Raw genomic sequence first — 17344 nt, forward strand, 5'->3', positions numbered from 1 at the left:
AGGGTGGACTATGCGCACCGGATTTGAGAGTATATGCCTGGACCCTATTACTGAAGGCAGGAGTAAGGTTATTTGACACCCTAGGGGAGACAGAAACAGACTTTATGTTTCAAAATATGTTATCTGAGATCCAGGGAGTGAAGGACTGGGTTATTTAAGACCCAGCGGTGCCAGGGGACAACACCTGAAACCTTCGTGGGTAACCTGTTCCGGCGTACAAATGACAGAGACACGGGACACTTCCTTCGGCGTCAAAGATTCGAGGTTTATTTACTGCAGGGAACACAGAATTCACGAAAAGTACACAACGGGTATGTTTTCGGGATCTGCTTCAATTTGCTACTGTGGATCGCTCCTTTTTATACACACTTCTCCCATAGGCTAACATGGTACACAAAGGTTTACAACTTGGTTCCCATAATTATCCCCGAGAGGGGTCGCTTTGATGCATTCAAGGTCCGGAACATAAGTGCAGAAACATTCGTGGTTCCCAACTGTAAAAACCCATCTTCTCACCATTAGTACATTCCAATCGGCAGTAAACAGATCGAAGAAGGAACAAGGACAGGTGCAGGGGAAGGCAGAAACAGTGGGGAGATCAGAAAGGGTGTAAAAGGGGTGGTATCGAGAAACACGAGCTACAGGCATCAAAGAGACGTGCCTAATGAGATGCACGGCTGAGACAACAGACCAGCACGGCAAGATGAGCCTCGAGCGGGGCCATCTGCCTTACAGTATCATCCCCCTCATCATAAAGACACTTTCAAAGGAAACGTGTCTTTCGCAAGAGTCTTGGGAATCCCAGGGTCGCGAAGCGGACAGCGTCCGTTCGCTGGCTACTTGAGGGCAAGAGACAAAATGGATGCCATATCTAAGATGGAACCCGTGGGTACAGATGTATAAACCCACGAAACAAACATACGGTTTAGGTTAGCACAGCGAAACTGCGCACACCCACTAAACTTGTCATTTGCGGTTCGTAGATACCAGACTCGACCATATTCGTGCGAGTCGAAAACACCACTTACGATCGTCACGGAACCTCAGGAGGATCTAATGCATTTTTGTTTAAGTTTGGAGACATGCGTTACTTTAAAAAAGTGCGATTAAAGGTCCTTAGAGATATGGCATATGTGTGGGCCAGAGTTAGGAGAGCGCTGAACATCCCATATTACTCCGCTTTTGCCCCAATATGGGACTCTCCTGGCTCTCCTGAATGGACTAAAGATTTACTATCTATAGCTTTGCAGAGCGCAAATATCAGAACATGGGGCCAGTTATTGCCTGAAGGGAACCTTTTGAGCTGGGAAGACATTTCTGTTCTTACAGATAAGAATGTATCTAAATTCAAGTATTTACAAATTAAAAGCTGGACCCAGGCTGTTACAGGGGATAAAGGTGTTAAGACTGTTTTGGATGAGCTTTTAATGAAGAAACCTAGAACACTCAAAACATCAGTCCTTTATTGGACAATACTCGAGGAAGAAGATGGAGAGTTCGCCCTTCCAGAACAGCTATGGAGGGATCAAGTACTGGACGTCGACTTGCAGAACTTATGGCAAGTATCCTTTGATTTACTACATCTTACGGTCTCACCTGCCAATTTAAAGCGGAATCACTTGTTTTCTCTCCATAGAGTATATTGGTCTCCAGCTAGGCTCGCCAAATTTTCGAAGGGGCCTACTCCCTGTTGTCCAAAGTGCAATCTGGAAAAAGCAGATGACCTGCATATGTTCATGACCTGTCCCGCACTTAGAGAATTTTGGTTTGAAATACAAGAAGGTATGAAAGCCCTCTTTGGGTATGAAATACAGGTTAGTACGCAACAAGTTTTTTTTGGAATCCCTTCTAATTATGAGAATGTACCTCGAGACAGTAATAAGTTATTTCTTTATTTAATTGTCTTAGCCCGTAGGGAAATATGTAAACTGTGGGTGAGCACTATTGTTCCGACATATGTAGATTGGATTAGGGCAATTAGGCATACTCTTAGTTTGGATAGTATGGCTTGGAAGAGAAGGAAGCATTTTTGGACTCCCTGTATTATTTGGCTCAATGGATTATAACAACTTTGTCCAATGATTAGGCCTTTTTGCGGAATGATCCACCCTAAGCTCAGTCCAAGGGTCTGGTAAATTGGGAGACTGAGCTGACTGTTCACATGGTGGTACCGTGAGATTTATACTGGGTGTCTGCAGAAAGAGTTTCCATAAAGATTCTCGGTATAATCAATACTGAAAATATCTTTATTGGCGTATGAGGACAAAAAAATTTTTAAAAAAAAAAAACCACACAGTCCATGAGCGTCCAAGTCATACTTGATGAAAAATGTCTTAACAGGTAATGGGGGAGCTGCTTAGCCAAAGTCCTTATTTGCTGGATTCATTGTCCGATGGTAATTTTAATTGGAAGCCATGGAATGTAATGCAGCCCTACAACTCACTGACTCTCTCACCCACTCACTGACTCTCCCACCCACTCACTGACTCTCCCACCCACTCACTAACTCTCCCACCCACTCACTGACTCTCCCAACCACTCACTGACTCTCCCACCCACTCACTAACTCTCCCACCCACGCACTGACTCTCCCACTCACGCATTGACTCTCCCACCCACTCACTGACTCTCCCTCCCATCACTGACTCACCCTCCCATTCACTGACTCTCCCTCCCATTCACTGACTCGCCCTCCCATTCACTGACTCTCCCTCCCACTCACTATCCCTCCCACCCACTGACTCTCCCACCCACCCACTGACTCTCCCACCCACTCACTGACTCTCCCACCCACTCACTGACTCTCCCACCCACTCACTGACTCTCCCAGCCACTCAATGACTCTCCCACCCACTCACTAACTCTCCCACCCACTCACTGACTCTCCCACCCACTCTCACACCCACCCACTCACTGACTCTCCCACTGTCCCGCTCTCCCACTCTCAACACAACACATATTGCATTACAAATGCAATAGTTTTCACATTTGCGAAAGTTTAAGCTATTGGCATTGTAAATAACAATGCTATTAATTTATCCATTTTCAAAACCAACACATACAAAAATATTGTCATTTACAATGCCAATAGCTCAAATTTTCCTAATGCGAGACCTATTGCATTGCAAATGCTTGTTGTCTTTCTATTCACCGCCTGCACCAGAATATTCTAAAGTCCAGGACTGCACAGAATCTCTCAGGTTGAGGATAAATGCCAAGTAGCTGGGGCATTACATAATCCAGACACAGTCCCCTGAGCCTTTTTATGTAATTTTTAAACACCAGAAATGTTAATTTTCAATAATTTGCTCCAAGTAAAACCTGGCACTGTCCTGTGAGGGGTATCTCATGGACTGATAACACAGCTACCTAGGCACTATTGCACTTGCATCCTCAACTGCATAGGCCACAATCTTCAAGTTTTAAAAGCCTGCTCACTTTTTTATTTATTTTACATATTTTTGTTTTCCTATAGTGCAGACAGTGTCTCGTGGGATGTAAAAGGTAATAGTAAATTTGACCGACAGAGCCAACATGAATGTCGAGATAATGAAATGTAGTAGTAAATGGTGAAATAATAGCAGTACATACATTGAGATGTAGAAATACGTTATAGCTCTGAATAGACTAACAGAATTTAAGACAGATTACAAGCAGGTTTAAATTTAAAAAAGGTATTTTTTTTAATTGACCAGTGTGGATTAGAGGACTGTACAAAGGAGAAGAGCATTGCATTCTCTGATGTCTAGTGCGGCACATTACAAAGCTCTTTCACTACATAAAGATAAACATACTAATAGGAGCAGTCAGAAGAAATGTACCTCTCAACGCTGTACACAGCATCATAAAACAGCACTAAAGAGGGAGTAGGGCCCAGATGAAACAGGGATGAAAAGGCAATATGAATATCATGTGGGGAAGTACAAGAGAAAAGGGGTGAAAGGGTGTTTTTATACTACATTTAGAGTCAAAGGAAATGCTGTGTTACGCCGGCACAGCCTCTGATGGCTCAGCTGGAGGATAACTCTAACCTGGCTGCACATCTGTCACTCGATTTCCCTGTTCCGGTCCCTGTCCACCATGCCGGGCATTGCAGACATGGGAATAAAAAAAGGCAGAATAGCCATCATGCACAGCGAAAAAAAACCTGCATGTCATGTTTATTGAGAATACAAAACGTCTGCTTTGGTAATTTATTTTCCCAATACAAAAAATGTTCGTTTAAGGGGTACTCTTCAGTGCTGTGGAGGAAGCTGTTGCTTAGCAATGATATAGGCAGGTAGGGGTCTCTCCCGATGGGAGACAGTCCTTAAACAGGAAGAGCCAGCAAGCGATCCTGCGGGTCCTAAATTAACTTCTCAGTTTCTTGTGCGGGATAAAAATGAAAGATTTGGCCCTGTGCCTGAAAATGACAACGCTGTGCTAGAGTTAAGACTGGAGCTGATTAAGAGAAATTTTAATCTGATTCAATTTCTTTTATATGAATGATGTAATACAATATGTGTTAGACCTAATAGCATTGGTCTGATTCTCCCTTCCATTTTTTTACTGATATCCTCTTCTGTTTTTGATCTGTTTTGCTGGGTAGATGTTTTTGGCACTGTGCCACTGCTATTCAGTGCCACAGTGCAAGTGCTCCCTATGTTAAATTGATGTATTGATTAGTGACTCCATGATTGGGTTATTTGATTTACTTGTCAGACCCTAGTACAGTGCACCATGTCTTCCCAGGGCTTGTAAATCAAATGCTGCTGGTGGGCTTGCAGCACTGGTTGTGCCACCCACAGAAGCAGCGTGTAAAGTGTGTCTCAGGCCTGCCATTGCAAGAGCCTGTGTGAAGTTTAGTGCTGCCATGTTGACTTGGCAAGTGCACCCACTTGCCAGTCCCTAAACCTTCCCTTATCTTCATATCAGACACCCCTAAGGTAGGCCGTAGGACAGGGTGCATTCTTTGTAAAAGGTAGGTCATGCCCTGATGTGTGTGGCATGTCCTGATAGTGAATTACGGCCATTTTTGTTTTTCACTATTGCAAGGCTATCTGTTCCCCATAGACCAGAATGGGCAGTTTCATTATAACATCTTATAATCCTAATGACCATGGGAACATTGTAGAAATTCGAATTTAGTATGCCTGAACTCAGAATGATAAAATACATCTTTTAGTGAAGTTGGTTTTAACATTCTGGGCCCGATTCACAGGACTAACTTAAGACAAAATCCTAAACTTACTACCATTTTGGTATTCACAGTAGGCACTTACTCATTTTGGTATTCACAGAAGGCACTTACTCATTTCGGTATTCACAGAAGTTAGGAGTCCTAACTTTAGGACTCCTAATTGCCTTCTGTGAATACCGAAAGTCTTAAAGTTAGGATTTTTCTAAAATTAGTAGTAGTATTCACAGAAGGCATTTAGGAATCCTAAAGTTAGGAGTCCTAACTTTACTACTCCTAAACTGAGAAAAATCCTAACTTTAAGCCTTCTGCCAATACCAAAATGGTAGTAAGTTTAGGATTTTGTCTCAAGTTAGTTCTGTGAATCGGGCCCAAGGTGTTTGAAAATACCACTTTTAGAAAGTAGGTATTTTCTTGCCTAACTATCCAAGCCTGCCTCTGCTAGGTTGTGTATTCCTTGTCTGGAAGTTTGAGTGACAGGGGCTGGGGGATTCCAGGAGACAGGGTGAGTCAGCAAAATGCTGAATAGAGCTATCTGCATGTAGATGGGGGGAGGAGTTGCATCTGGGAACTGAATAGGGCTGTGCGTGCCTTCCACAATGCTGGCTCCACCTCCTGTGGTGTGTCTGATGTCCCAGGCCCACATGTCAAAAGAAAGAAGAAGTCCTGTACATAAAGTGCTCCAGGACTGAACAGAACTGGTTTAGACTAGGTACAGGCCCCTCTGGCTTGAGAGGACAAAGGATTCTGCAGTATAAATATGGGGCCCCAGACTGCAAGACTTTAGATACCTTCTGAACAACAAGACACATTTTTGCCAAGGAGAAGAATCAGGGAAGCTGCAGGAGTTTGGACTGCCCCCTGGCAGTGTGCTGTGTTTCTGGGTTGGCCGGCAGCAGTTTCTTTATTGCCATAGAAAGGAGAAGGAACTTTTAAAGAACGTTCATTATCTTGCAGAATATTACTCCAAGGGCTTGAACTTGTGCTTACCCCCTGCTGAATTCTCAGGGACGAAAGACTACACCACCAGCTCCCCTCTGAATTTCCCTGCTGGGAATACCGTCTGTAGAAGCCTGCGTGTCGCTGGCAGTGCGAATCGCGATGCATGGAGAAGAAGGGTGTCGCAGTCGCAGCTGTTGTCGTCGCGTCACCGGAGAAGTGCGTCGCTGCCGCAATGTCACCGCCGCATCACCAGAGAAGCGTGCCTTTGTCAAAGCTGTTACCTGATGCATCACTGGAGAAGCACATCGCCTCCACAAGGTCGCCGTTGCATCACCGGAGAAGTGTGTTGCAGGGCCTGTCGCGGCTACAAAGCTACAGAGTTCGCTGCTCAGTCACCGGGCATGCACGCATCATCTTCACATCTTTGCTTCAAGGCGCCATCTTATCGCATCGCACCGGATTGTTGCATCACATCGAGGCGCCATCTTGCCGCTTCATAACCGGGCCACAGTATGAGAATCTACGTATCACATCCTCTACAGTAAGGACCAAGACGCATCCCCTACTCTGAGCAAGCATTGAGAAACGACGCATCGTCTCCCCCAAAGCAAGGAAGCGACGTATCTCCAACTCTGCAATCCTTTTGTTTGTTTGCGTTACACGTTACGCCTGCAGGTACTTTTGTGATAACTGTATTGCATTTATCATCAACTTGAACTAAGTGACTTTCTACCATCTTTAAGTCTATATGAAGTACAGTATTGTGGCTTTTTTCGTTTATGGTCTTGCATTAAGTCTATATAAAGAATAGTTATTTTTATAAAACCTGTGTTGGGTCCATCTGTAGTGTTTTCATTGTATTACTGTGTGTGTTCACAAAGGCTTAACACACTGCCTCTGAGATAAGCCTGTCTGCTCGTGCCAAGCTACCAAGGGGGTGAGCAGGGGCTATCAATAGTGTAATCCCCTTTCCCTGACTTAGAAGTAAGGGTCCCTATTTGGTCAAAGGTCTATGCCATTGCCAACTAGAGACCCCAAGTTCTAACACTATGCAATTAATGGAAGAATTTATTTTTGCAAGTAAATCTGGGTTTCATCTGCCTACTGATGGTAAGAGACTGTGAGCCCATGTAAGTGTTCCCCAAGAGGCTTGTGGTACAGATTGACAAGCACAGAGGCTAAGGCCGAACATTGTGCCACAACAAGTGGCTGAGGTGTAGGGTGTGAGAGGGTGTCACAGAATTTAAATCTTGCAACATTCAGTGAAGTAGGATTGGAACCACGTGGCTCGATGATACTGTCTCCAGATTTCTTGTCATATTGATAGGGTGTTCGATAAGATATCACTGGCCAGTATTTCCAACGTTGCTGATTGGCCCATTAGGATCAATAGGGAACTAAGGGCCAGATGTAGGAACCCTAAAACCAGTCGGTAATGGACGAAATTACCAAATGTTGGCCATTACTGACCGGTATTAGGTGTTTGGGATGTAGGTGGCTACATTTTAGATTTGGTAATTTACCGAATCGGTATTTAAGAATTCGGTAAATCACTCAAGTGAGTGTTTTTCAACTGTAAGGATGCGTTATTTACCACCAACTAACGAAAACCGTTAAAAAAGCAATTTTTTGCTTTTTATTCAGTGCCATGTGGCACACATACATGCCCTTAGGGCTTGTATGTGTGCCACCCATGCACTATTCAGGGGTGCAACAGAGTGTCAATGTGACACCCTGCCACCCTTGAAAGGGTTCCCCCTATTACCGATTCAGTATTTACCCATAGGTATGAATGGGAATTACTTAATCAGTATTTACCGATTCGGGGTAAATACTGATTCTTAATTACCGAATCTTACTGATTCGGTAATTTTTACCGAAAAATTATCTACATCCCATTTACCTATTCTTAAATACTGAATCGGTAAAATTCAGTATTTAAGAATAGGTAAATTGAGATTACCTACATCTGGCCCTTGATCAGTTATCAAGAATCTGCTAGGAAATAATCATCCATAATTCTGCCCCCCCTGTATGGAAACCTGATTGTTGTTAGGTAAAACAATGTTACAGCCTTAGGGCTTTGAAGTTTAAATGTAATAATACAATTTTTGAGGGTACAGAGTCATCACCATCCGCCTGTCAGGAATTGATAATGTTCAGCCAGTGCAGGGGTAGAGTGGAATTGAGTAATTTGACTAGGTTGTGGGGGATATGATCTAACCAAATAGTGGAACAATTTTTAGCAATTAATGCATTTTTTAACTGAGATTTGAGTGCGTGTGCTAGTGGAATGCAAGCTCAGTGCATCAAGCATCAGAGATATGCTTTGTACTTCTTCGGTCGGATCTTTTCCACTTTGGTTTGACATTGCATGAACTTGGATTTGGTGTTTATTAAGATGTTTTGTAGACTTTCATTTCGGATTTTGGCCTGCGGAGAGGGTATTTCTGCCATCTACATTCCAGAAGATGCATGTAGTGTCACTTACGCCCTCATTACTGGAGGTTCGCTGTTTTGTAGTGGTACAACAACATCCGGTATTCCATGGCTGTTTGTAATAATGGGTCCCACAATTGCCATAGATTATGAGTTGATACCCCACATCACCCAATATTTTGTGGAATCACTGCTTTTACTCCAATTTGTTCATTTGAAATCATCACAATTCTGGGAATTTCTCAGAAGAGATCACTGTTCCCCAGGTGAATTTGTTGCTTATAAAAAGGGATATTACCTCATTCATTATAAATTCATTATATGACTTCCAATGCTCGGTCTAGGTCCCTTTTCTCCCTGCAGCTCCCCTGTGCTGTCTCTTGCCTCGAGACCCCAACATCCTCCTTGGGAGGTTTGAAGCTGCTGCCCGCTCCTGCACCTACTGCCCACTCAAATTTGGACCAGACCACCTGCAACCACCGTAACCTTTCTCAGCCGTTTTCTTTTTTTCTTAATTTTTCCCTGTTGTGCAACTGTTCTTGTGCCCATCTGTGTCTTGCTCTAATTCCACCACTGTTTTTATTTTCTCATGCCTGCCAGTTAATTTTGCCTTTCACCGCTGCTGCCCCTGCAGCCCCTTCCCCTGCATTACCCTGCTCCCACCTGCCAGCCATTGGCAAGCCTGTCTGTGCCCGTACTTGACCCGACCGCATCCAGCGCCAGGAACCCTGGACATCCCACTACCCATCGCTCCAACATCACCACCCTCCTCGCACTCAACCCTCAAAGACTTAGAGAATACCAACAGGCCTCACCAAACACGGCCCACGGCCAGTTCTCTTGCCTCCACTGCTGCCGGAACCTCACCCCCACCAAGGCCTCCAACACCGGAGACGCCAACACCGGCGACACCCTAAAATGCATCCTCCTCAATGTTCACTCTGTACACAAACACGCCAAGGAAATCTGGAACCTACTCGACTCTCTCTCACCCAACATCACCTTCTTCACAGAGACCTGGACCAATTCATCCTCCGCCCCTGACATCAGCACCGCCATCCCAGACGGATGCAAGATCCAGAGGAAGACCACCCCAACTACCCAGGAGGGGGCCTCGCCATCTCCCACAAGAGCACCCTCCGCCTCACTACCTCCAGCAAAACCTTCCACTCTGCCGAACAACTGCACTTTCAGATCTAGACCACACCCAAAGTCACACTCCTAGGAACCCCCATCTATGACACCCCAGCCCCCGAGCACCCTTTGCCACCACCATCACATACTTTGTCGCACCCTATGCCATCGCCTCAAAAAACGACATACTCATTGGAGACCTGAACTTCCACCTCGACATCCCAGCTAACCCAACTCCACTATCCTTTGTGACAACCTCGCCAGCATCGGACTTAAACAACTCGTCAACACGCCACCCACAGATCAGGACACACCCTCTGTAGGAAGGTGGATATCTGACTATATGGTTACCCTAGCTTTTTGCCTAGTGTTTAGCTGGTTTTCGACTTAGTTGGCCTGGGATCCTGCTAATCAGGGCCCCAGGCTATCTGCTCTCACTGTAAAATGGACTCCATGTACTTTAGGTACATCTCCAATTGGATATTGGATCACCTTATGAGCCCCTGTAGAGTGTACCATAGGTACCCCAGGCATAGGTGCATCCAAGGCTTACCAGGGGCTGCAGCATGTACTATGCGACCCCTGGCTGGCCATCCAAATTGACACAACTGGCTGATCACTCAGCTGGGGCAAGGTCGTGTAATCACCTCTTGCTTAGATATAGTATTCCTATATCTAACCTTATATATAGACACATATGCACCTATAAGTCACTCCTATGGCAGGCCTTAACAATCCTGAAGGCAAAGTGCTTGGTTTTATGTGAGATGGTGCTCTAGCATGTGCTGAGCCTGTCTGCAGCTTTCGAAACCATGTCCTTATAGCTGTTCTATAATATAGCCATACCATATACTCTTAAGTGCATTATAATCCTTGCGGTTAATGCTAACTTTGGTTTGGCTTTATCAAAACATGTTGTGTAAGGTGTCATACCCTTTGGAATACTACCCCCTCGCCAGTTATGGTGATGGGGGTAACATTCCACCCTTCTAGAGGGAGAAGACATGTTGTTCCTGTTAATCCCGGTTAAAGTTAACCAGAGCCTCAGCATGACAAAATGAATGCTGCTGCCATAGACACAGACGAGCAACTTAACTCCACCCTCACCCGAGACAACCACACCTGGGCACCCCACGCAAATGACGCAGCCAGAGAACTCCACACCCGGATCTCCAACTGCGCAGACGAGCTCACCCCGCTACTCAACCCCGACAGACAATGTCCCTTGAAAGCCGCCTGGTTTACCACCACTCTCCAAGAAGCCAGACACACCTGCAGACGCTTGGAGAAGAACTGCAAGAAGAATTGCTGGAGTCGTGTCACAAGCACGATACAACTCCAGCAATGCATGGGGAGGCCTATACTCATTGTACTGCTTCACTCCTTATCCCTGATTCAAGCAAGCGTAAGATTTTGACGCAGTGGCGTCCTAGAAGTGGTGCAGTGAAATTGTAGACTTCACTGCATCACTTTTATGAGGCTTTCCTGTGTGGGAACGCCCACCCTGCATACATTATACCTGACACAGCTATAATGTGATGCAAGGCTTAACAACTTGACGCATCTCCCTAGATGCATCACATTGTAAATTGGCCACATTTTTTAAGCCGCCGCTGCATCATAAAAGTGACACAGCGGCAGCACAAAAGTGTTGCAAGGGGCTTGTGAATCTGCCCCTGAATTTATCCTGATGAAGGGGCTGAAGATTAAAAGCGAAAGAAAAGCCAGATATTTAATGTAAGAGTTTATCCTTTCCTATAAAGGAAATATGGACTAACCTGTGGCCTGGACTCCAGGTGACTCACAAGACGGTTTTAAGGACTGTCCATATTTATAGAGTTTGTGTATGGAATAGTTATGGTGGCTGGCTCCTTTGTCCAAATTTTACCATAACGGACGCAAAATGGTTTGATGGCCTTTATTGGGGTGTCCAGGTGAGGGATCCCCTAGTTCACTACTTTCATGAGCAGAACCACATTTGAATTTTCAGTGACAAAACAAGACATACATCATTCCGTTAGCATTCCCCCTCCATCTAAACCTTGTCATCCGATGTTGTTCACGTCCTCAAAGGCGAATCACAACTGAAGATATATATGTAGTATTTGTATAGCGTGAAAGTAGCAAAAAGGCAGTAGAGCTCTGTACATGGGTAACCATTTACCGTTAGTACTGTCCCAAAGCACTCCCCGATCTCATGCAGCACACTTCCTCCAATTGTCTTTCATCTTGACATCACGGAAAACTGAGAAATCTCTGCTCGCCTTATTTACTGTTCAAACAGGTCAGCCAATGCAGTGCACCTTTACCCTGACTAACCCTCCCCCTTTCCTTTTAAGTTCTACAAACCTTCACATGACTTCACCAGAAACCCTTGATGCTAATACGAAGTCCGGCAGTTTTTTTCCAATGGAGCAACCCTTCGAGTGTCCTTGAATCCTGGCCTTCACGTATTGCATGCAGCACAGCTCTACCAATGCACGTCAATCCCTTGCTCCAGTAAGACAGGCCATTGGGAGGAGTGTCAGCTGCAGAGACCTATGTAAAGGCGAGCATATACAGCTCAATCCCAGTCGGGTACCTGAGATCACTGTAGCCTGATGCATTGTGCTGGTGATGCTAACACGTATTGTTGTTATAAGTAAAAAATACATCATAATGAGTGCTTCAAAGGTTATCAGCGTTAAATTCTGTATTTATATGTTTTTTCTCAGCTGGATTCTAGGCAGGGCACAAAAGCAGTGCCACCGTCCTGCTGCAAAGCTCCCGCATGAACGCCGGGCAATACAAATCTGCCACTTCTCAGAATGGCTCCTTAAGCTGGTACTTACTGTAGTTCTAGGAGCCTATTTATGCACAGCAACACTTTCCTGCGTTCAATTAAAAGCATGTGAAGCAGACAGAAAAATGCATCCAAAATCAATAAACATAAAAGGGCACCTGATTGACTTCATCCTACTACAAGTGATTTGAATCTACAGACATAGTAACAGTGGCACACAGGCAGGAAGACAATCATCAACTCCTGAAGAAGACCGTTCCAGGAAGAGAGCGAACATGACTCAGATGATCTTTCCAGAGAATCAATTTAGCCCAAGCTGAGCCCGCTTTTCTTGGAACCTGCTGCTCTACAGGCTAATTATGACTCGCATAATTTTGGATATATTCATTGATCCCGTTAACAAGTCTGCTGGTTGTTTACTGGCTCCATGTTATACTTTTTAGTTCTTACACAGGGCATGTGCGATTTCTTTTTTTTTTTTTTAAATGTTTATATTGACTGATTTTTCTAAAATGTCCAGTTTCAAAAGTTGGGACGCCCATTAATTGTTTCGTATAATAACAATGAACTGGTCTCGTTCTTTTTTTTTTTACAATTTTAATTTCATAGTTGTACTAACCACTATCTGTTTTATGTTGTTTCCAGATTTAACAAAAATAAACATTCACACAAGAATGTTTAACACAGTAGGAGATTATAGCATGCTACAGATTATACATTAAATTGTCCATAAATTCTACAAAATTGATGAATTACAATTATTAATCCATACAAGTAAGCATCGCCAGTGAAGTATGATGTTAAAAAGCTAGCCATGTGTGTATGTATGGGTCTGTTCAAAATAAAACCGAATAAGTCAGGAAGTCCTATTGGTCAAACTGGTGCTTAAAGCAAAGCAGAAAACTGCACAGCATAACATCAACGGCAATTTTCATTTCAAATGACCATGACTCTTGCTAGAAAATGTCTTTTTGCAGCTAACAGCTACAATTCATATACAGTTGAAATAATAAAGATGTGTGGAGTCTCCCCATGCGTGGCGCGTTGTGCTCAACCCCGCTCTCGTTCTCGGTTCCTCAGCTCATCTCAGCTCGTCTCAGCCTACAATGCTACAGTGCTTACAGCTACAGGCTCCCATTAACTGGAAGATCTAGGCCATTGGTCAAATATCTCTCGAGCCCAAAAGTGTCTGTCCAGCTTGCCAGACAGGAGAGTGACTGCAAGGTCACAGAAAGCAGAATCGCTGTGGGTGGTGCAGAGAGGAGGTTAGTTGATTGGAGTGAAGTTTGAGTTAAATTCAAGAATTCCTCTATGGCTGTGATACTGAAAGTACGGCCCGGGGACCCCTCACGGCCCTTATGACCTTTACATGTAGAACCCCTGGGTGAACAGCAGCACAAGCTGCTATTTAGTTGCTGAGCACTAATATTAAAACCAAAATGCTAAATAAATGAGCAAGCATTTATTAACCTGCAAAGAAATGTTTGCCCGTTTATTGCACTTTTTATAGACCTCTTTACACAATCCCTGACCCACTCAGACCGCCTACCACCACCTTGCTGGCATCAGTGTCCCCCTCGGTCACACCACAGATTGTAGTTTGTGGCCCCTGGGCAAATGTTTGTGAGTACCCATGCTCTATGTGATACCTTTGGCACCGTTGTACCTTCTTTATACCAGACCCCGCCACCTCTTACTTCTCCTAGAGCAAGTAGGGAGAACTGGAGTATAGGAATACCAAAACGTTTGTGGGGGTGGAAATTTGTAACCACAGACTGCAGACCGGCTCTGATTTTTCCAGGGAAATCACAGAAAAGCACCACCCAGCGACACTTGAAATTAGAGGAACAAGCCGCTACATTCTGTAATTTTGGATTAAAAAAAAAAGTCTTGCTCATCAAACTCAGCAAGTCATCCTCTCACCTCGTCAAGCGAAATAACTCTACAGGGTACAATTATTTCAGACGGACATTCTATCTGTGGGATGTGAGGCAGGCAACACCTACTCATGTGAACCTTCATTGCAAAACAGAAGGACTTTTTTTTTTAAAACAAATGAAACAAACATGTACCTAGGATTGCCTTGGATTCAATCATAAATCTAATGAAATGCTCTCTGACAATTCTCTCCAGCTTCATTCATTGATCACAGGGTCAATGTTCACTTACATATCATCGAGTCCTTCTGCTAGACCCAGATATCACCTGATGACCGGCGTGACATTGTTAAATGTTGAAAAGAAAGCTCATCTATTATAGTTGGGAAACTTTCTAAAAAATCTCATGCATTAGTACGTGACAACCTGATCAGGGAGGGGGAAAACCACAGAAGAAATAGAAATTACACATGGATAAGGCAGGATCCCATCTATTTCTATCCTCACAATCAAAGTATGCAAAAACCATTTTGGAGATTAGTTAGGCATGGTCTCTCAGCACTGACAATGACTTCCATAAACCATTTAAAACATTGTTAACCTACATATATAGTTTATATACAAGCAAAGTAGGGGGTAGGCTCAGAGTCCCAGATTTGATAACACTGTGACTAGGAGATAACAAGGGAGGATATTAGTTCATTAATCATAAACTCCAGATCTTCAAAAGTGGATGGGCCCAATATGAATTCAACTAACATCTTTAAATAGGATCATCAGATTGAAACAAGTTATTACTAGCTTTATTCACAAATGCACTTCAGATAAGCCAAGTTTCACCAGCTTCGCAAAGATCAATTATTCATTTAATTTTTAAAAAGGTGACACCGGCAATCTGAAAAAGTATTGTCTTCTTGAATTACTGGATGCCAAAGAAAGACTTTTCAGGGGGAATCCTACTAAAATATCTGTCTTACTGGGCTAATAAAAGCAACTTACTACCGTTGAACCCAACAGGGTTGCTCTACCTTAGATGACATCGTGGCACTGAACCTCCTAGTAAATTACTCTGTATAAAAAAAGTTGCCATTATTTGTTTGCCATATTGATTATCTTTCAGCTTGTGGCAAAGTTACTGTATAAACTTAACAAGTGGGGAATTAACAAAATGCAGTGGCACTTTCTGGGGCATTACATGATAATACATTTCTATGAGTCAAACTTTCAGAGAGAACCCTTTCTCCACAGATAAAACCTGTTAATGGACTCAAGCAAGGTTGTACTCTGGCGCCTCTACTTTTTCTTTACTCTGTATTTCTGATTTGACATCATCTTAGTGATCCAAAGGGATCCTTCAATTCAAACTTGGAGGTAAATGAATGTCATATTTAGCGTATGCAGAGGACATCATCATTTTTTCTCTATCTCATGCAGGTTTTCAGTTTCAGCTGCAAAATCTGCAAGAATTTAATGACAATGATTTAAAAGTTAATTTGGCAAAAACAAAAGTTATGCTGTTTGGCAACTCAATAAGATGTTACAGATGGAAAATTGATAATAACATCATAGAAGAAGTAAGATAATATGACCATCTTGCTGTAACAGTGGCCCATAAGCTATCATGAACTGATCATATAGTAAATAGAGGAAAGAAAGGCCAACTTTGATGTGAAGTCGATCAACTGATTTTCTTTTTTTTTTCATTAAATAAAGACCTGGTCTCTACAGAGAATAAATACATTTCATCCAATCTTATGTCTTAAGTTAAAAAAGAAATTACGACTTAGATAAAATTCACTTTGTAACATCAATTAAAAAACAGCAGTACATAGAAAATAGAAGCCAAAGGTAGGAGAATACATCATTTACAGATATATACAGAATTATAAACGGGGTGATATCCAATCCGTGATTGGTCTCCAAATATTCTGTCCCCACTCCCTCATCACTCTTCCTCTACATTTATAAAGCACGTATTCAAATATTATAAATCCCCAAAAGCCTTGCCAGCCACATCTGATAAGAGGAGGGTGATACATCCTTCCAACCAGCGGCTAGCAACAACCGGAAAACCACTACACTGGTAAGGCCCAGATTACTATCAACTCCAAATATCATTAGGGTATGGGATAGGTCGATCTTAAAACCTAGCAGCCCCTCCCAATATTTTTGTATCCCCCCCTTAATAGTAATTAGCTTATCACAGTAATAAAACATATGTAAAAGGTCAGCTGGGCCTTCCAGGCATCTGGGACATTTGTCATCTCCTCTTTTCCCCCATCCAAACAGTTTAGCAGGGGTGAAATACAAATTAAAAAGTGTTTTATAGTGTTGGGCTTTTAGATTTGAGGACCGGAATACTTTGCATGATAACTGCAGGGATTTATATAGATCCGCATCAGGATCAGCCAATTTCAGAGCCCAGGATTTTTTGTTCTTTTCTAGGTCATCATACAGACTAGCAATCAGACTACCATATATCATTTTAATCTTAGATCCGCCTTTCAACAGATAGTCTATAATACTAATCTGGCCTCCTGGAATAATCCGGGGCCTGATGTTCTTCAATACACCGGAAATTTGTAAATACTTGAAGGTCTGATTTACTGGAATTCCAAATTTCTGCTGTATTTTCGAGAAGCTCAGGAGATTATCGGCTTCATAAATATCTCCTATTCTCCCAAACCCATGCTCTTCCCGCAGTGCCCCCATATTATCATAGCTAATCTGAGGGAAAGTACTGGAATTCCACAGGGGGGATAGTAGTTGATTTTAGGAATTGCAAGTGCTTTTCAAAATTTTCCCCAAATTTCCCAGAGACTCCCAACTACCTTATAGCGCATCTTCTTATAGTATCGCCTATTATTTCTGCGCAGTAGTAGACCAAGTGCCTCTTTACCCAACAACAACTCATAAATAGATGGTATATCCTGATTATAATATCGAGTGCTAGATGTTTCTGTTGTTGGTTCAAATAAAATCGCCATCTGGCTT

Source organism: Lissotriton vulgaris, chromosome 7, assembly GCF_964263255.1.
Source record: "Lissotriton vulgaris chromosome 7, aLisVul1.2, whole genome shotgun sequence".
Classification (NCBI taxonomy): Eukaryota; Metazoa; Chordata; class Amphibia; order Caudata; family Salamandridae; genus Lissotriton; species Lissotriton vulgaris.